The following is a 20497-nucleotide window of genomic DNA, read 5'->3' as shown; positions in this document are numbered from 1 at the left end:
GGAGCAGAGGAGGTGTGGGAACATCCCGTGGTGTTGGGGGTGCAGCCCCGGTGCCAACTGCCCCCTCTCCAGCTGTGCTGCTCATCCCTGTGGGGCTCCATGTGCAGCCACCCCCTCCCAGGAGGAAGTGTTGAAGCTCGGTGGGAACCCTGAACCGTGGGAGTGGGAGCTCCCTGCTGCTGTGGGAGAGGCTGGGCTCCATCTCCAGGCACCCACAGATGTTTGCAGCATCTCTCCAGTGGGTGCTGCAGCACTAGGCACAGGGCAGGTGGCTGCTGCTGAGCCAAGGTTGATCAAAGACGTGTCCTGCAGCACTAGGAACATCCTGAGCACAGGGTGGTGGGAGATGCTCCAGCACCCCTCAGCTGGTGACCCCCCAGGTGAGGCAAAGATGCCTCTTGGGCCACTGTCAGCCTTGCAATGTACTGAGAGGCTCCAGCCCTGAGATGAGGCTGAGGCTGATGCACAGGACCCTGGAGCAGCTCATCTGCTCCCTGGCCTCCTGCACTTAGAGCTGGGACTGGAGCAGTGTCTGGGGCAAAGCTGCTGGTGGTGGACTTGGTGTTTCTGCCCCTGGAGATGGACCAGCACCAAGCCTTTTGGGTTTTGGGTGCTTTCATAACTTGCATAGCTGGGCCTTGTGCCGTGGGGTGTCCTGTTCTGTAACTCTATGTTCCCAGCAGTAAATTTACCATGAGGGGAGGTCTCAGGTTCCCTCCTGGCTGGAGGGGTGCCCAGGACCTGCAGCCCCATGCCATGACCTGACGGGGAACTCATCCCTGTCTGTCTGTGGCCTCTGTGACCTGTGCTGGCACAGCTTTTGGATCCCTCTGGTTTGGAGGAAGGATGGTCCTGTAGAAAATGACAGAATCATCAACTGGTTTGGAATGGAAGGGACCTTAAAGCTGATCCAGTCTCACCCCCTGCCATGGGCAGGGACACCTCCCACCAGCCCAGGTTGCTCCAAGCCCCATCCAACCTTCAACACTGCCAGGGATGGGGCAGCCACAGCTTCCTTGGGTAACCAGGGGCTCAGCAACCTCACACAAAATTTCTTCTGAATCTCCCCTCTGCCATCACCCCTTTACCTATCAGTGCAGCCCCCAATGTCCTCCTGCTGTCCTAGGGGAGAAGGAAGAGGCACAAGTGCAGGCAAAAGCTTTTTGGGCTCTCTTGGAGAGCTCTGTTCAGATTTAATACACTTTAACCCTGCTCTAAGGGTGGGCATGAGGAGTTCCTGGTCCCTGGAGAGCTGCAAAGTTGCTTCTCTCCCCTTTACTATTTCCAAATTAAGAAAAAAAAGAAAATTGACAAAAAAAGCTTGGAAGTGGTGAATGCCATGTGGGGAGAGCCAGATCCCTGCTGCCACTGCCCTGGGCCTCTGGGACCCTGCACCAACCTGGCAATGCTGACAGCTCTCTGGCCCTGTGTCCCCTCCATGCTGCTGCAGCCCCCTCCATCGTCTCTGTCTTGCTCAGCCTTGCCTTTCCCCAGCAGTGGTTTTTGTCCTGAATCTTTGATGGATCTGTTCCTGCCCATGTGCTCCTGGTGGCAGCTTGCAGCCTGCAGTTGGGTTTTTTTTCAGGTCTGACTTGGCTGCTCAGCAGGTTCCAGAGTGGGATGGCTGCAGGCTCTGGAAGACTCTCCAGTGCTGCTCAGATGGAAAACATTCTCAGCAACCACAAAGAATGGAGATGGTGCTTCAAAAAATACACAAACAAACCCAACAACAACAGCAAAAAAACAACTGGAGAGAAAAAAAGAAAAGAAAAGGTCATCTGTCAGGGCCTACAGGATGGGAATATTGAAGCTGCCTTGCTTGATTTCTGCTGGGGTTGTATGACTTGAGAACCTCCTTCCCCTGAACCCCAAGGATGTCTTTCCAAAGCAGAGCTGTGCAGGACATGTCCTGTCCTGTGGATGCCATGGTGCTGGATGTTCCCTCCCACCCCCAGAGTTCCACCAGGAGATCACCCTGCCAGCCCCAGGGCCATTTCCTCAGGAGAGCTGATTAACTCTGTTTTTTCATCACCTGAGTCCTTGTGCATCAGCTGCTGCTTTGGGTGGTTCCTGAGCTCCTGGAGGAGTCCCACAGGAGGGCAAAATGAGAATCCTGAATCCTGCATCAGCAAGCACAGCCCCTGGGACAGGAGAGGGAAATGAGCACCAGAGCTGGCTCTGCCTTGCTGCTGACTTCAGAGGGCTCAGGAGAGCTTGGGGACATGGGAAACATCCTGCTCTTAGGTCTTGGAAAAGTGTTAAAGGACTCAGCAAAGTGTTTGAGTGCCATGAACCTGTGCCTGGTACCTCCCCTGGCTGTGTTTTTGCAAGAGAACTGTTAGAAAGAGAAATGTCTTCTGAGACTGTTTGGTTCCTGATGTGCACTTTGCAGGTTTTTTCTGTCCTAACATCATCCAGAAGATCCTCATCACCTTGAGCATCAGGGACATCTGGCAAAGTCCAAGGCTGTCCTTGAGCCTGAGGTGCTCAAAACCATCCCTGGGCTTCAAGTGGACCAAACCTCAGGCATGGTGAGCAAATGAATCTAATGGGGCCACCAGCCAGAAGAGACCTGGTGGGATGGAAAATCCTTTTATTCAGTTTTCCTGTGTCTGAAGTGTGCATGGGAGACACAGACCTGTGTTTTTCCTAATGGAGAGAAAGGGGTTGGAACTTCTTGCCCAGGCACTGGTGCCATGGATGCGTGTGGCACATCCCCCCAGCTCCATCACCTCAATTTAAGGATTTAATGCATCCTGCTGTTTAAAAATAAACAGCTAGTTATTTTGGGCTGAGAAGGCAAACAAATCATCAGGCCAGTGATTTTTTCCAATCATCTTGCATGCTGCACAGGGGAAAAAAAAATTCTAAAGTACATGCCATCCCCAGGAGCTATTTGTTAAAGCCAATGATAATGATGGGCAAAATGGAGTTCCTGCTCATGATGGGAATGCTTCTGCACTCCTGCTCCCTCTCCAAGGCATTGCTGTTCCTGACATGGTGAGAAAGGAGATGCTGATCCAGGTCTGAGCTTTTCCAGTGTTGGGAAGAGTGGCATGGAGCTCCTCAGCCCCTCTGCAGACTTGCCTGTGCTCTGAAAGTTGGGTCTTCTTAGGTGTTTTTGGGGGGGTTCCTCAAAAAATCTGGGCTATCCATGGAGTCGCTGTCCTGTGGTTATTGCTCAGTTCTTGGAGGGTTTGGACCTTTGGAGGCTTTTCAGAGCTTTGCAGAAACTGTGTCCAGGGTGTGCGTGGTGCTAATTGCTGCTTGTGGTGGTGGCTGTTGGAAGGGTTGGGACCAGGCTTTATTCTCTGCTTTGCTAAAGACCAAGGGAGCATCTTTTTTCCGAGTTCCTTCCTGAGTTTTCTCATCTGTGAAGTGGGCACATGCAGGGTCATCCTTCCTCAGGAGCCCAGAGGACTCCAGGAATGAATCCATAAGTTTTTCACATGTCACCCATCAACTTGAGAAGCCCAGGCTGTCCTTGAGCTGCTGCTAACTTGCTCAAAGAAGCTGCCAACATCACCTTGGCTCCTTAGGGCTATTGACTGCTGTCTGTTTGCCTTACAAAAGTTAACAAAACCACATTTGCCTTCTGATATTGAGAATAAAACAGAGCAGCCAGCGTCTCCTGATTGCAAAGTGTAGGAAGGCTGAAGGAGCATCCTCACCTCTGGGTCTTGTTGCTGCAGAGCAAACCCCTGTGGGCACCCTCTGTTCTTTGTCCCCTTCCCAGCCTCTTTGTTTGGTGGCATCCAAAATGCTCTTCCTGCAGCTTTGCAGCAGGGACCTTGTGCAGCTCATTGCACTTTTGCTTCATTATTCTGTCCACAGGAGCCCTTTTGGCAGCAGGGAGGCTGGAGGTAATGTTTGCCACTCCATATTTTGGGGTTTTTTGTGATGAGTATTCTCCTCCCCCACAAAATACCTCCCTTCAGGCTGCTTTCATGTTCAAAGCTAGAGGAGTGCAGCTCCTCCTGCTAATGAACTTTTGCTGGTTGCCCCAGCTCGTGGGTGGGTGTGAAGAGCAGATCTGGATTTAGCTCTCTGCTGGCAAAGCTTCAGGAAACAGGGGGGGGGAAAGTCCCTTTTGGAGTTTAGAGTTGCTATAAGAGATGCAGGCTCTGGTGTTCACTGGGGAATGTGGTTGAAAGGTGGTACAGAGTGGTCCTTGAGCTGGAGATGTGCTCCTTGGTGCTGGATGAAACTCCCAGCCTGATTACTGGATGGCCCCAGGGAGTATTTAAACCAAGGGCAGATCTGAGTTCAGAGAATTTAAATAGAAAGGGGTGCCAGTTGTGTCTCCATTCTCCTCTCAGGGTGGTGGCTCTGCAGCCCAAGGGACCCTCTCTTGGGGACCAGGAGGAGCTGATCTCCCCTCCAAAGGGTGAGTGGGTGTGTTGGGGCTCCAGAGAATCACAGAATGGTTTGGGTTGGAAGGGACCTTAAAGATGACCCAACCTGCTCCCACCTCAGTGTGAGCAGGTCTGCAAACTCAATTGCACCGTGGCACCCACTGCAGGTGGCTTGGACCTTCTCTGGTACAGAAAGGACAAATTAAATAAACATGCTTGATTGCTTAAACATTTGTTTTTTTAATTAGCAGCAGCTTTTTTGTATTAAAGTACGTGGATACGCTGCTGGGGAACACTTTAGCAAGCTGGTTTTTTTCTTCCTGGTGCTACTTTTCCAGAGTGGTTCCTGATTTAGAAACCAAATGTAAAACACAGGCCAAGTTAGAGGTTTAAGCCTGTAAAAGATGTCAGTGGGAAGAAAGTGCTGCTTGGAACTGTGGAGCCCTGCTGGGACATGTGATGAGATGGGCATTGCAAAACTATGGAGAGAAGGGTCCATGAAAGGCTCTTAAGGGGCTCCAGGAATGTCTGCAGCTTCTTGAGAAAAGTTGTAGTGGCCCATGAGTTGTTAAAATGTTGGTATCTCCTATAAGGAGATACCTGTCTGAGGGAAAATATGGATGTGTGCTCAGAGGGACATGATACCTGCAGTTCCCAGGCTGTGGGTCAGCTGGGTTTGGGGACCAGCTGGGCTTGGTGTCTTCTTCTCCACGTGGTGGGTGCCCCTGTGCCCAGCTCTTCCCAGCTCTGCTTCTGGGTCTGTTTTCATTCTTTGGTCTCTGTGCTGTTTAGATGGAAAAAGAGAGAGCCCAGTGTGAGGGTTACAGCTTGTGCAGCCTTCCAGGTGGAGGGGGTTTTAGATGTTGCTCTAATAGTAACCAAGATTGCTAAATAGCTGCTCTGGGAAGGCAAAATGCAGCCAGAGAGACACTAATGCTTCAGACTGACCTTGCTTGAAGCAGGGTGTGTGTTGCTTTTTCCAAAGGCTTGTTATCAATTTCCTAAAATAGCATCTGCCCAAAAAATAACACTGATAACTGAGCAAGGATCCCTGTCTGTGTACCTCTGGGATTACTGTCCCCACTGGGGCTTTCCTGGTGTGGTGGCATTGCAGATGAAATTGTGTTCCTGTGATTTTTAGGGAAAAAAACAAAACAAAACAAAACAAGCAAAAATTAGTTCTCCCAATCCTGCTGCTCTTTGTGTTGTAGCAAAGTTCCTGGCGGGTGCCTTGGGGCAGCCCACAGCAGGACCCTGGGCTGGCACTGCTCCTTTTCCTTTTGCATGGACATCAGGCCACATCCTTCAGTTTTTCCCCAGTGGATGCATCCCACATGAAGGCATCCCAGGCTTCTCAGGCTGCCAGGGTTCACAGAGGATGGGGGCCTCTCCCTGACCCGAGCAGCACAGGGATGGGGAGGCAACCCCTGGCTCTGCACCCTTCCTAAAGTTGAGCAGCAGTGCTTGTGTTGTCATTGCTTTGTTTTTATGTATTAAAGCTTTAATAAATGGAATTAAGTCCTGTGAAACTTAAGGTAATTAAATGTGGAAGCAGAAGGAAAAAAATTGTAAAGCATCCTCTCCAGGAAGCTAATAGGCTCCATGCCTCCTTATCTTAATGATTTTCATAATTTAGCTGAATGCAGAGATAATGGATCTGATGAACCTTTCTGGAGCTAACTTTAGATTTAATGGGCTTCTTGCTGGGGAGTGGGCAGGTGCAATCAATGCATTTAAAGAGGAAGGATAAGAGCAGGAGAGGCTGAAATAAACAGCCAAATGTTTTTTCCAAAGGCTTAAAAATTCCTGCATGTCCACGCTGAGTGCTCCCTCTTTCCCACCTGGAATTAACCTCGGAAATAATTTTCAGAGGCCACGTGGTTTCCTGTGGCTCTGGCACTGCCCGTGGGCTTTGCCTTTCTGCACAACCTCTGACCCTCCCTGGGAGCAGGGAGCTGCAAAGCTGGGATCATCTGCAGTAATCTGGTCTCATTGAGGCAGGATCAGTGAAACCACCTCACAGATTCACTGTATTATGGAGCAGATTGTGGGACTTAGAGAGCAAATTTAATAAATATCATTTCGATATTACTTGGCAGGGGGGGGGAATGGGAAATATGAAAAAAACCCTACAAATCCACGGAGCGGCTGCTGCTGGAGGGAGGGATGGGTTGGAATGGGCAGTGTGTGTTCTGAGGGGATGGGGAAAATGCTGAATGTTGATGTGGGGAGGAAAGGACCCCCCTTGGGGTGCTGAGGCTCAGCAGCATGTGCAAAAGCAAGCAGGGAGGGTGTGCTTGGGGAAGGGGGGGAAATGTGGGCTGGGGGTAACACAGTTCAGGACCTTTGCTTCCCCTCTGGTGTAGCCTTGAGTCTCCTGCTTCCTCCTTGGCTCTGTCAGCATGGTCTTAAGTTGTGCCAGGGGAAGTTTAGGTTGGATATTAGAAAGAATTTCTTTCTGGAGAGGGTGATCAGGCATTGGAATGGGCTGCCCAGGGAAGTAGTGGATTCTCCGTGTCTGGAGGTATTTCAAAAGAGCCTGGATGTGGCACTGAGTGCCATGGGCTGGGAACTGCAGCAGGAGTGGATCAAGGGTTGGAGTTGATGATCTCTGAGGTCCCTTCCAACCCAGCCCATTCTATGATTCTGTGATTCCATGACCCAAGTGTTCCAGATGATTTAGGAGCAGGGTTGGTGGAGGTACTGATGTTAACCCTGGTCCTTGGAGCAGCTTTCCTGAGTTGGTGCAATGACCTCTGCCCAAGATGCAGAACCAAACTCCCCCCTGGGCCCCCAGGTGCTCTGGGCAGTAGAGAGTGAGTGGTTTTGGAGGTGGTGGTGAAGCTGGGGCTGTTTGGCAGCCAGATAGTTGAGAGCAGCAGATGCCACCCTGGTTTATGTCTGCTTTATGCCAGGGAGCTGGCATGGAGTGTTGCCATGTCCAGGGAGGTTCTGGGGGCTTCCTGGGACATCTCCAGATCTGGAGGGTTTGGAGTCCTGTGGTGCCTTTGTGTCTCAGGGCTCCCTGTGGTTCCCAAGGGACTCTTTGAGCTGGAGCCTTCTGGGAGCTTTTCTGTGGAAAGAGCAGAGCTGTTCTAACAGGTCAAGGGGATGGGTGTGGGGATGTGAGGGTCACGAGTGGGACCTGGGGAGCTGGGCTGGCAGGAGGTGCTGTGCCCATGCTGCATGCCACCTCCTTCTCCCAGACAGGGTCTTCTGCCAGGCCATAGAGTGGTTTAACCAAGCCAAATCCTGTCCCCAAGGCTTGAGGAAAGCTCTGGTGACAGGGGATGAAGGGAAAGCAGTTGCAATGGGAAACCCCAAACCTTTTTTTCAGTGAGGGTTTTTGATCAGTGAGGTTTTGGCTGTTGCCCCAGGTGTGGGGATGGGTACTGCTGGCCACCATCTCTTATGGGAAGGGTGCTGAGATTCTTCCCAAGATCCTCTGGCAGGGTCACTGCTCCCATCCTGTGCCTGGGCTGAGAACCCGGGGGGGAAGGTGCAGCCAAAGGGACTGGAGGGACTGGTTCATCTTTGTCCCTGGCAGGACCCCCTGCCTGCTGGAAAAACACTTGGGTTAGGAGAAATGTGTGACCTCTTGCTCACCCCCTTCCCCTCTTGCTCTGCACGATGTTAAAAAGGAGGGAAAAAAAACAAAAATAAAAAGAAAAAAGAAAATGAAAAAAGGGAAAAAAACCCCAACCCCACACTGTGACCAATCCAAGGAGGGTGAGATCTGGGGACCATATCATTAAAATGCTAAAAATGAGCGTGCTGAAAACAGACACAATTGGGTATTTAAAGCTCTGAATGAAAAGAGTGTGTGTTAGCTGGCTTGTGGAGAGCTGGTCTCCCAGAGCCCCTGGAAAATATGCGGTCAAGCCTGCACCATTAACTTTTTGTTTCTGGTTTGTAAAGTAGCTGTGAAATCCCTTGGGGGGGGGGGAACCTGGACCCCATGTCCCTGCCAGGCCCGGGAGGACCCCAGTGCTCTGCCAAGGGGGTTGCTTGATGCATGTTGGGCAGTGGCTTGTGCTTGCCCTGAGCTTTTGGCTGTCCTGCTGTGATCTTCATCCCAAAATGTGGCTCTTGGCTTAAGAACTCGTGTGGCCCCATGTCACTGGGGACCCCTCTGACACCTCTTCTGCAGAGTTGGTGGGATTTGCACTCTCTCTTACACAGAAGTAGGGGGTGTGTGGATAGAGTCCAACCTGGTTTGGTTGGACTTGATGATCTTGAAGGTCTTTTCCAACCATGGGCAAAGTGAGTGGGGTCCCAGAGCAGGACCTGCTTCATCCCTGCTCCAAACCACCCACAGATTGACTCGGGGATGAATCACCATCAAGTCCCTTCAGGGCTGTTGCATCATTTGTTTGCATCTTCTGAAAACCCCAGCAGTTTGGGCTGCTGGAGGCAACCAGCCTGAGGCTGGACTGGGATAGGTGAGGTGCTCCAGCCATGCTTCTTTTCCATGGGGATGTGGATCCCTGCAGCCTCACCCCGGAGCTGGGATTTTGCTGCATCCTCGGGGCAGAGGCTGTGGCTGCTGCAGGTTGGTTCTGGCCACAACGTCCCCCACAGGGTTATTTCTGTGCCTCTACGTGGGTTTCCCTCGGGTGCATAAGCAGAGGGATCTGCGTGGGTGCCAAATGCCCCTAAAATGTCTCTTTTAGGGCAAGTATAAACTGCCAGGCTGGGCTGAGCTCCAGCAGGCAGGAACAGATGAATCAGACTCTTAATGGTAAAATCAAAGCTCCCCAAGTATTAAAAACAACCCAGCGGGCTCCTCTCTGCCGTCCAGGGGAGCCCCAGCCAAAGGGTGTGAGATTTTAAACCAAACTGGGATTTTGGGGTGGGTTTTTTTTGGGTTTTTTTTTGGTGAGGGGGGTGCCCCCACCCCCTCTGCCGTATCTCTTGGCTGCCAGGCTCTCCGGAGGGGAAGTTTTACCCCTCCTCCTGCGGTCTCGGATGTCAGGTTGGCAAGAAAAATCCCATCTGTTTTCAATCTGGATCCTCACTTCCATCCACCCAGCCCTTTCTCCTTCCCCCGCTCCCAACCCCCAGAGCTGGCCTGCACGCCAGGCAGACCTCAGTTATGCTTCTTTTTTTTTTTTCTTTTTTTTTTTTTGGGTTGGGGTTTTTTTTTTTCCCTTTTTAATTTTTTTTTTTCCTTCTAAAAATGTATGTGGCCTCTTTTGCCCCCCCACATCCCCCCTTCTCCCAGGCACATGCTCCAGTGCAGCCCGCTCTATGCTGGGGCCTGCCAAGAACCTCTCTGTGCTCGGCCCAGCCACGGTTGCTGGCTTGGAGAATTCCCAACTGACCCAGGGTTTTCAACCCTGAACGTTCAAAAAAAACCCACAACAAACAAAAAACCAACCCTCCCCCCAAAAAAAACAACAAAAAAAACCCCCACCAGCCCACCCCCAAAAAACACCCAACAAAAAAAAACCCCAACAACAACCCACAAAAAGATAAAGAAAAAAAGCAAAATATATCTCTCTGTGGAAAAAAAACAAAAATCAAGAGGGGAGGGAAGGAATTTTGTTGTTTTCATTTTTGGGGGGGTTTTGTTTGGTTCCAACTTCTTGGTCTGATTTTTGGAAAAGAGCAAGTACAGAGTGTTTTGTTCCTGCTTGGAGATAACAGCCACCCTGCAATCCTACATGGAGTCAATGCAAAGATGTATCCATAGCAATTGTGATATCCTAATCTCTCTCTGAAGAAACCCTTTTGTTGCACACCCCTTCTGGCCTTTCTCTTCTCTGTCCTCCCTTGCTGCATTTATGTCTTATTTAAACTATAAGGTCCTCAGGCTAGGAATTACCTCCCCTCTTTATAGATGGTGGCAAGAGCTTTGCATGTCTGTGGAGCTCAGTGAAAAATAAATGAAGAAGGTTGTGGCTTTTTTTGTTGGGTTTTATTTATTTATTATTATTTTTTGAAGTGTTTGGAGGTGAGAGTTTATCTGATCATAAAACCAGGCCCAAGGTAGCAATAACCTGATGAGTGATGTTGGGTTTTGTATTGCTGAGAATCTCTGGGTTATCCCAGCTGCACCTCTTCTGAGCTGGCACGGGACCACCCAAAGCTGCCCCATGGTCTGGTTTTGGTGCTCCAGGTACAGGCTGGGGAAGCTCTGGGTCCTTCTGGGATGGGATCTGCTGAGGAAAGGCTGAGGGATGGATGGGTGGGTGAATGGATGGATGGATGGATGGATGGGTGGATGGGTGGGTGAATGGATGGATGGATGGATGGATGGATGGATGGATGGGTGGATGGATGGGTGGATGGATGGGTGGATGGGTGGCCGGGGAAGTAGTGGATTCTCCGTCCCTGGAGTTATTTAAAAAGAGACTGGATGTGGCACTCAGTGCCATAGTCTAGCAACCGCAACAGTGGTAAAAGGGTTGGACTCGATGATCTCTGAGGTCCCTTCCAACCCAGAAAATTCTATGATTCTATGATTCTATGGGTGGATGGATGGATGGGTGGATGGGTGGGTGAATGGATGGGGTGCTGTGCCTCAGTTTCCCTTTCAGGGCAGTGCTGCCTGGTGGGGATGTGTTAACTGCAGCGTGCCGGGGGATCAGGGGTGCTCCTGGTAGGGAAGGGCAAGAGGGACTCCCGTGTGCGCTGAGGAGAGCCATGGGGACAGCGCTGGGTGTGAGGGGATCCAAGGGGCTCAGCACAGCACCACGGACCCCCAGTGTCCGGGCAGGACTCCAAGCACCGTGCGGGGGGCAGCCCAGGGCCGGGCTGGAGGGGCAACCCCAAAGGCTGAGGGACCGCGGGGCTGGGCCGGGACTCCTCGGTCGGGGGTGAGGGGGGGGAACAGCCCACGGCCTGGTGGGCCGCAGCCTTCCCCCGCCCGGGGCCCCTCGGCCGCGCTGCCCCCATGGGCCTCCCCCCGCCCCGCTCCCCCCATCGGGTTGGGCCCCACGGCCCCGCCCCGGCTCCGCCTCCCCCTCCCTTCGCCCGGGACGCGGTGGGATCCTCGGCGGGGTCGCGGCGCCCCTGGGGCCGCTGTGCTGAGCGAGGTGCGGGTGGGCGGCCCGGCCCGGTAAGTGCCCCCCCCCCCCCCCCATCCTTCCCCTTCCCCCGCTCGTCTCAGACCCTTCCCGCCGCCCTCCTGCTCCGCAACGAGACTCGGGACAATCGGTTTGATTTGAAATTTTCCTGGTTTATTTAAGAAGGGGAAGCACCCCCCCCACCCCCTCCTCCCCTCCTCTGCGGGGTTCCGAGGAGGAGGAGGATCCAGCGCGGCCGCGTTCTCCCGGCGGGGTCGGGGGGTGCTGATGGTTAAACGATGGTTAAACGATCAAATCCCCGTTTTTGAGGAGTTTCTCAGGGCCGGGCTCTATTTACGAGTGATGGGTAACGCTTCGTGGGGCTGGGGTAGCGCTGGGAAGTTGGGAGAGGGACTCCCCCTGCCCCCCAGCCTCAGGACCCGCCGCCCTTCGCTCCCTTTTTCTCCTTTTTTCTCCAGACACGGGAGAATTTTGGTGCAAAACAAGGGACAAAGTGTGAAAACCAGGATCCAGCAACCCCGTTCGTGCTGGGAGCTCTCGTCAGCCTTACAAATGGCCAGCTCTCTAGCTCACCCTGTTCTCCAAATTACCCCTTTTACTATTTTTTTTTCTTTCCTCCGTGCTGGAAAAAAGTTGTCTTTTTAAATGAGTAAAAACCCGGGTTTGCAGCAGTTGCCTGCACGATGCTCGCTGCAGGACACGGTTTGAGTAATGTACAAAATTTATTCACTGTAAACATTGCACAAGTTGTGTGCTCGGTTCCCAGGATTCAAATACAACTCGTGTTCTCAGTGTTATGGGACTTGCTTGCTAGCCATGATATTACTTCTCAAGCTCAAGATGCAGATTTGTCTAAAATGTGTAATTTTAGAAACATAAGGAGTGAAAAAAAACTTGCTCCATTTTGTTGCAGGAGCTGTGTAGCTGGAACTTTCCTGAGAAGTGGCTATATTTTATCCCTTTATGATTTCTTTCTCACTCTGGCAAAGGCAAAACACTTTTATGTTTCAGGTAACTTTAACGTCAAGGCTCTAACTTTGAATTTGCAGCAGCTGGTCTGACTTGAGGCGGTTAAATGAACACTTGAAATGAAATTTAAATTTATATTGTTCTTTGGCAGAGAGCTCTTGTGCAGTTAAGGAAAAAAATGTGAAGATTAACCTGATCATGGCTATATATGAAAAGCAGTTTCAAACATTAACATTATGGTTCCTTTCTAAAAAAAAAAAAAGAGCTTCTTCTCTAGGCTGTGCTTTGTATAGCTGCATCATTTCCCTGTGCCTGACAACGTCACTTAGTGGAGGAGAAATCACAAATTCAAGTGCACTGGGATTGCCACAGATGGAATAGATGAACATCTGTTGAGAAGAGTGGGAATAACAAACCACCTGCCCTGAGAAATGTTTCTTCCCTTGTTCAGTGTTGGTTGGGTGCAGGTCTGCATCCACTGCTGCTCTGTTTCTGACTGCAGAGGTGCTTGTCAGCCCTGGCATTCTTCAAAGCTAATATTTCTTTACACTTAAACTGTAGTCAGGGTTTGGTGGGTTAGGGTTTTTTTTACCAAAAAGGAGGAAATGAAAAATCTGTACTGGAGCTAATCGAGCTAGTTGAACATCTTCTTCATGATTTGTGTTTTGTCTCTAACATAAAGAGCATTATAAAGAGCAACATAAAGAGTTGATTGGTGCCTTTCAAACCACCCTCTGGCTTGTTGTGGGGGGCTGTGTTGGGGTACAGGGTGGCTCAGAGCAGATCTGACTGAAGGAGGTGGTTGGTCCTGCACCAGAGACAGAGGAGTAGGAGGAAGAGGAGGGGTCTGCACAGAGGATGGCACTTCAGGGGTGCACTTCCCTCTTTTACTCTTCACCCCTAGGGTACAAACCATAACTCCCTCCATCCTTTTGTGTTATTGCTCCTGGAAAGTAGAAGGGAAGGTGTCTTTAATCATCTTGGGATCTAGTGCAGAAAAGAGGTAAATCACCTCCAGGAGAAGTGTGGATGCTTGTTTCACATCTTTCTACCTGTCAGAGTGGAAAGAAGAGAGTGGGGAAGTATTGGGGCTCCTGTTCAGTGGTCTGGTTGCTCTGCAAGCCTCTCCAGCAGCCAGGAGGGAAAGCAGGGATTTTTCAAAGGTGTTGAAGCCTGAGAAGGCCCAATTATCCTTTTGACTTGGAAGAGATAGGTGTCACTGTTGGTGGAGGTGGAGGTACCAAAAGAAACTGAAGGTTCAGTGTGCAGACAGTGAATCTGGTATGAGGTATGAAGTTCCTGCAAGGGTGACAATTGCAGCAGGGATAGGAGAAAATCCCTCATTACCCTGCAGAGCTGGAAAAGCAGGCTGTGGTGTTTTGTTATGTTTCTTAACCTTGATCACAGCGAGTTTCAAACACCCTCTTTACCCTCACTGTTGAATCTGGCCTGTGGGTACAGATTCTTGTACTGCACAGCTATTTCTCTAGATTTAATCTCTAAGGAGCGTGCCAGAAAAACAGCCTTGGGGAAATGGCAATCTGCTGGCTTCCCTGTCTGTAAAATGGGGATAGCCATGCGTGATTCCTTTCTGTAAAGTGTTTGAGGGGCAACCAGTGAAAAGCACACAAGTGCCATGGGTTGACTCATTCAACCAAAAAGAGAGGGGAGGTAGGAGCAGCAGTCAGGCTTGCCCAGGCTCCTGGGGCAGGTCTGCAGCCAGGCCAGGAATAGACCCAGTCAGTATCTCTGATTTCTGCTCCAACCTCCCTGGCTGCTGTGTGTGGGTGCTGGCCAAAAAAAGAGCAGCAGTGCTGGTGTCACCCAGCTCCGTGGGAAGGAGCAAATCGAGGCTTGCCTGATCCTCTCTTTGGTGCCTTTTTGAGGGCTGCCCTGTGCTGCCAGGTGTAGGAGTGACAAGTTGTCTGACACTGGGCTGCAAAGAGCTGGATTGAAGCCACTGCCTCGTTTTCCTGCTGGCTTCTGTGCAGCCCTTGTGTAGTAAAGACTTTGTAGATGCTGCTCACCTGGGATGAATTTTTAACCAGGCACCTGGAGATGAAAGGTACTCCAGCCCTTTACCACCCCCTCCAAGCCATCTTCTGCCCCTGTTTGAAGAGATTTTGAATCACAGGTATAATTTATTCCCATGTGAGGCTTTGCTGTTGGACTCAGTGTGTCCTGTGGCACCGGGGAAGTGAAATCTCGTTCTGTTTGAATTTATTTCTTGCTGCTTTGTGGGTGTGAAGAATGAACTGGTAAAATTAGGGACCGTGGAAGGTGTGAGAGACACCGTGTTGGTTCAGATGGTGGGAAAACATCTGTTAGAAGCTGTCTTTGAAGGAGTAGCTGCCCTTCCAGAACTATTTGGGAGGAGTAATAACTTGTGGCAGGCAAACCCTGAATCAGGAGGCACCTGGGAGGTGTTTGAGCTGTGGATATGCATGGGCTGATGCAGGGATGGAGATATCTCAAACTGAACCCTACAAACACCTTTATTTTCCCCATGCATCTTGTGTTATTTCTGAAGTGACTGCAGCCTTAATTTTGTGTGAACTCATCTGTGCTTTGGATTTTTCAAGCTGTTCTGCCCTTCCTTTCTATTTTGGGCTCACTCTTTCAGAGGTTTGTATGGCTGTGTTTCAATTTCTCCTTGTACTGATTAGTGCTCTCATGAAGTGGATTGCAAAAATTCTTTAATATTCCAGTCTGGTTGGAGGTAGGTTTTATTCATGTGAGGAAGCCACATGATTTCAGCATCACCTCCCCAGTTGCATGGTGATTTGCCATCTGATTTTTGACTTGCTGTCTATTTACTCTAAGGCAGGAAGCAGCCCACTGCAGCAGAGGGAATTGAAGCCAACCCCCTGTCTATGATAATTCTTAAATAGTTCATTTGGGTGTAATGCCTTTTTTTTTTTCAGTTGATTCTCTATTATAAACAGATTTTCTGAGAAAATGACACCTGTGCCATTCAGATGGGATCATTATTATAACAAGTGTTGTTACAGAATCAGTTTGTATAATTTATGTGGGATCATTGTAATGACAGATGTAATTCCATGCCATAAATAAAATGATGCTGTAACAGCAGCACTAAACCTGGATAAAACAGGAAAAAATGACACATTCCCTCCAAGCCTCAGCACCTCCAGCCTTGCAAGCAGTTACCCTGTACAGCCCCATCCTGCCTAAAAAGTGGGAACATGGGTGGAAATGTGGCTTTCTCCATCATGCAGGGATGTTTGGGGTGTAGGAAGGAGCAGAGAGGTGTTTTTCCTGTGCAAATCAGGGAAGCCATTAGCTGGAGACATTGCAAAAGCAGACCAAATAATTAATTGTAGAAACAGGGTGTTGCTCTCATTGGGCAGAGCTCTGGGTTTGGCTCTTGGTTATTTTTTTGGGGGGGGGGGATGGGTTTCAGGCAGGTCTTTTACATGCAGAGCTTGTCCCTTCTGCCTGGCCTTGGGATGCTCTGGGCTTGCTGGCACATTGCTTTTCCCCTTTCTCTGCGGGAAATGTGGGAAAACTTGAAATTGCATTTGTGAAATAAGGATGGGGGTTGAGACAGTCAATGACCCAGCAGGATGTGCCTTTAGGAGGCTGATGGCAAGAGTGTGCCCTAGTACTGGAAGCAAAAGGACAGACCCCTCCCCAGACAGAAGAAAAAGGGAAGAAAGAATAAAAAATCAGCACATTTGAAAACTTAATGAGGATGTGGAGATTATCCCCCCCCCCTCCTCCACTTCTCTTTCTATGAAGCAATCCCTGGAGATGAGTGTGTTGTCTTAAAGGCCGATCCTGTGGTTGGGTTTAGCAAATACAGATAATCCAGATGGCTAATCTGGAGCGTGGTTTGGCTAGCAGAATCCTTCTGGCAGGTGGCAAGGAGGATGCTGGGAAGAGGTTTGCAGCAGTTGTGTTTAAACAAAGTCTCTGCTAATGCTGCTTCAGCCGTCGTGTGGATGGAGCACAGATGTCTTACTTGGGTTTTATCTCTTTTATTTTCCATCAGTGACCCCTGGTTTTAAATCCCTGATCCAAGAGAGGGAATTGTAACCCCTCGCCAGGCTCTGATGTGATTTTAAGTTTTGTCACCGTGTCCCTGCTGAAGGATGTGGCTCCTCTCTGGTGTGTTGGTGCCCAGGATGTGCAGCAGCAGAAGGATGTTTGGCTTTGGAGGGGAATTGTTGCTCTTTGAACTCGTTTTGGGGTTTTTTGTTGTTTTTTTTTTTGCCCAGGGGCCCCATGGGGACAGGGGCAATGGGGTGATTGCTTTTTGATGCTTGGTGCTGCCTTTGTCAGTGGACATCTGGTGCCAGGATTGCTGCTGTCGGGGCTGGGGGTGGGCTGCAGGGCCAGGGAATTTGATGGATTAGTGTGGTCAGAGGCTTGGGGGAGGGGATGGATAGGGTTTCAGGTCTTGCTGCAGGTAGAGAGAGAATTTGAGGATTAGGGGCACTTTTCTGCTAGCTCCAATGTTAGGGGAAGATTTGGAGGGGAGAGGAGGGTTGGGGAGAAAACAGTCTTGCCAGTTTCCCCAAAGAAATGATATTTCTTTGCTCTTTAAGGCAGCACAAGTGAAATGTGTGTGTGTCCAGAGCAGGGGATGAAAAAAAATCCACAGCAAATCTGATGTCAGTCTGTCCCCCCAGCTCCATGACCCTCGGGAATCCTGGTTGCTTGCCCTCAGGGTCACTTGCTTCATTCCCTGCTGCTTCCTATGGATTCAGTAACCTCCTCCTCTCCCCAGAGATCTGCTTAAATTAAAACTTTATCCTTTATTTAAGGAAACAAGCAGCAGCCTCTCCTCATGCTCTGCTAGAGGGTCTGGGTAGGTTACATGTCCCTGTCCATCCCTCTTTCCCTGTGGTCACCAGATGGGCTGTGCCAGGAACCAGCAGCTTTGGGGCTGCAGGAGGAGGGGGATGTGGAGTATCTTCAGCCTCTGATCTCCTTGAGTGAAGGAGGAGGAAAAAACCTGATTTTTAAAAGCATCCTTTGAGGATGTTTATATACACAGAGACCTGGAAAGGGGAAAATTGTTCATTTGCTTGGGGTAGGACCAACCTCCCAGGCATGCATTGCTCCATCCTTTCCCAGGGCTCTCTGTGCCAGCAAATGTCTCTGTATGGCTGGGTGGAAATCCTTGGCCCTTGTCTGCCTGCTGGAGGGTTTGCATAGCAGTGAGGACCACCACAAACTGGTTGCAATGGGGACTTGGAGGAACAGCCACACTGAAATCCAGAAATCCAGTCTCCCTCAAGTATCATGTTTGAGGATCAAATCCTTTGCAGGGAACTCTGTGCTTGTCTCAGAAAGTAAGCCCTAGTGAGTGATTTTATTTTATTATTTTATTTTTTTTCACTTTTCCAGTAGAAATTGAGAAAATTGGAGGTGGGCAGGAGCAGGAAATTGAAGTGGGATGAAGGAAACTTTGGGACTGGGCTGAGGAAGGGATTGCAAAACCTGAGGGGTGTTGGAGGTTTGGACTGAGAAATCTCCTGTCTTTCCTGGTGTTGCTGTTGCCTTCTGAATTTTGTTTTCTTCTCACTGTTGACCAAAGTGGTGGTTTAGGGCCATGCAAATCCACGAGATTTCTGAAGTTGGAGGGTCTTAAAACAGTGGTCTGAAAAAAGGAAAATTAAATTTTTAACTGGTTAAAAATTAAAAACATGAAAAACAGTGGATAAAGTTACCAGTAGCATCTTGGAAATACGTTTATTTGAACTTCAGGAGCAACAGGCAGAGAAATTTAGAGGAAGGGGAGAGGAGGGAAGAAGTCCCTATAAAATTGTATGCAGGGAAGTGAACAGCTGTGTTGTTGTGTGAAATGGGAGCTGCTCAAGTTCAGAGGATTATTTCTCTAACCAAAACCTGGTGTTTGTGTGGGGCTGAAGGCTCCAGCCCCATGCATGCAGGCAGGAGGAGAAGACCTTGCAGAAGTTTGGGCTGCTCCAGGCTTCCCAGATGGGTCCTGGTAGCCAGGAAGGCTCTGATACTGCAGTACCTTATGGGTTCTGTTCTCGGAGTGCTCTGGAGTTCTTCACACCTCCAACCTGGTGTGTTGAGGAGTGAAATCTAAATCTTTGGTGTTGAAGCATTTGGTGTCTTCGATGGGTCAGGACTCCACATGGGACAAATCGGCAAATTTGCAGATGACACCAAGCTGGGGGGAGTGTGGATCAGCTGGAAGGCAGGAGGGCTCTGCAGAGGGACCTGGACAGACTGGAGAGTTGGGCTGATTCCAACGGGATGAGGTTCAACATTCCAAGTGCTGGGTCCTGCACTTTGGCCACAACAACCCCATGGGGAGCTCCAGGCTGGGCACAGAGTGGTTGGAGAGCAGCCAGACAGAGAGGGACCTTGGAGTTTGGATTGACAGGAAGCTGAACAGGAGCCAGCAGTGTGCCCAGGTAGACAAGAAGGCCAATGGCATCCTGGGCTGGCTCAGGAACAGCGTGGCCAGCAGGTCCAGGGAAGGGATTCTGCCCCTGTGCTCAGCTCTGGTGAGGCCACAGCTTGAGTCCTGTGTCCAGTTCTGGGCCCCTCAGCTCAGGAAGGAGATTGAGGTGCTGGAGCAGGTCCAGAGAAGAGCAAGGAGGCTGTGAAGGGATCCAGCAGAATTGCTGTGAGGAAGGGCTGAGGGAGCTGGGGGTGTTGAGGCTGGAGAAGAGGAGGCTCAGGGGAGACCTCATCACTCTCTCCAACTCCCTGAAAGGAGGTTGGAGCCAGGGGGGGGTTGGGCTCTTTTCCCAGGCAACTCTCAGCAAGACAAGAGGGCAGGGTCTCAAGTTGTGCCAGGGGAGGTTTAGGTTGGAGATGAGAAAGAATTTCTTTCTGGAGAGGGTGATCAGGCATTGGAATGGGCTGCCCAGGGAAGTAGTGGATTCTCCGTGTCTGGAGATCTTTCCAAAGAGCCTGGATGTGGCACTGAGTGCCATGGGCTGGGAACTGCAGCAGGAGTGGATCAAGGGTTGGACTTGATGATCTCTGAGGTCCCTTCCAACCCAGCCAATTCTGTGATTCTGTGGGCCCTGCTCCACCAGATTGATCCAGTCCTGCTTCAGGTCCTCTGCCAAGCAGTGGCCGCTTGGAGCTGGGAAGAGCCTTCACCTGGAAAGGTCCTTGCTCTGCGTTTGGGTGCTGCCGGTGGCAGGGTGCTGGAGTAAATGAATCCCTGTTGCCTCCAGCCTGATGTGTTTGATGGTTGCAGCTCTGCCTTCCTGCAGGGGAGGGAATTGTAGTCCATTACTAGGAGTCCATTTCTCTTCCTGAAGGTGGAACGTCTCCTGAAGCCCTGAGTGCTTCCTGCCGAGTGCTCCTGGTTCCTCGCAGCGAGCGTCGCTCCTGCCATGAAACACTCTTTCCAGAGGAATATCCTGAAGTGAATGATGGGCCCCTGCTCTGCTTTATCTGCTGCCCTGAGAGGGGGGGGAAGGTGTAAATCGCACCATCCAAATGATTTAGCCCCAGGTAGAGTTGTGATTCAAAATGAATTTCTATCCCTGCTTCTCCCTTGTGCCAGGGATGGAATAACTGCTTGCTATAAACCAAGAGAAAATTGCAGCAGTCCCTGTGCTGGGGAGGTTGGATAGGGCTGGGCTGGGAGGGTGGGGGGCTGTCCCCTCCTGTGTCCCCTGAAGCTGTGGAAGCAGAGGGCTGCAGGGTTTGATATCAGTTTCTCTCTGGGCAACTTGTCCAAATCTGTGTCTGTCCCTAAGCGGGGAGTCGCACGACACAGTTTCCATTAGGCTTAATAGGGAAGATGAGTGACATGTTAAAAGTGGCTTTAGGTTTTATGCAAAGCCAATGATTCTTAAGCCAGCTGGTGGATTTTAGGGGTTTCAGCAAGTTTCATTGGACACAAAAAAAAAAAAGCCTTTGGGAAGTGTCTCAGGTTCAATGTGAGATTCTGGTGCAGACATAAAGCAATGGGAGTTGTGGGTGGCTCCTGTGGTGCTTGGTGCCTTGTTGCCTCTTTGGGGAGCTGATTATCTTCCCTCCTGCTTTTGGGGGAAAAAATGGCAAACTCATGAGGGAGAGAGACCCTGTTTTCTTTCTGGTGTGGAATGAACATTACTATTAAAATGAAGGGATTTAAATTTTTTTTTAAGATTAGTTTTGCTTCTTGCTGGTACC

General features: G+C 50.4%; 1 protein-coding gene across 6 annotated transcripts in view; it reads left to right on the top strand.

The window, feature by feature from the left end:
• Positions 1 to 20497, top strand: part of PTPRS (protein tyrosine phosphatase receptor type S) — a 158695-nt gene that overhangs the window by 12847 nt on the left and 125351 nt on the right. The window contains exon 1 of one of the 6 annotated variants that reach the window (XM_030466539.1): positions 11495 to 11516. The exons of the other annotated variants lie outside the window; for them this stretch is intronic. The gene's annotated coding sequence lies outside the window, so the exon portion shown is untranslated. Of the gene's footprint in view, positions 1 to 11494; positions 11517 to 20497 lie in introns of those variants that run through there. 6 annotated transcript variants of the gene reach the window in all.

This window comes from Calypte anna, chromosome 28, assembly GCF_003957555.1.
Source record: "Calypte anna isolate BGI_N300 chromosome 28, bCalAnn1_v1.p, whole genome shotgun sequence".
Classification (NCBI taxonomy): Eukaryota; Metazoa; Chordata; class Aves; order Apodiformes; family Trochilidae; genus Calypte; species Calypte anna.
This window is presented reverse-complemented; position numbering and strand designations above follow the sequence as displayed.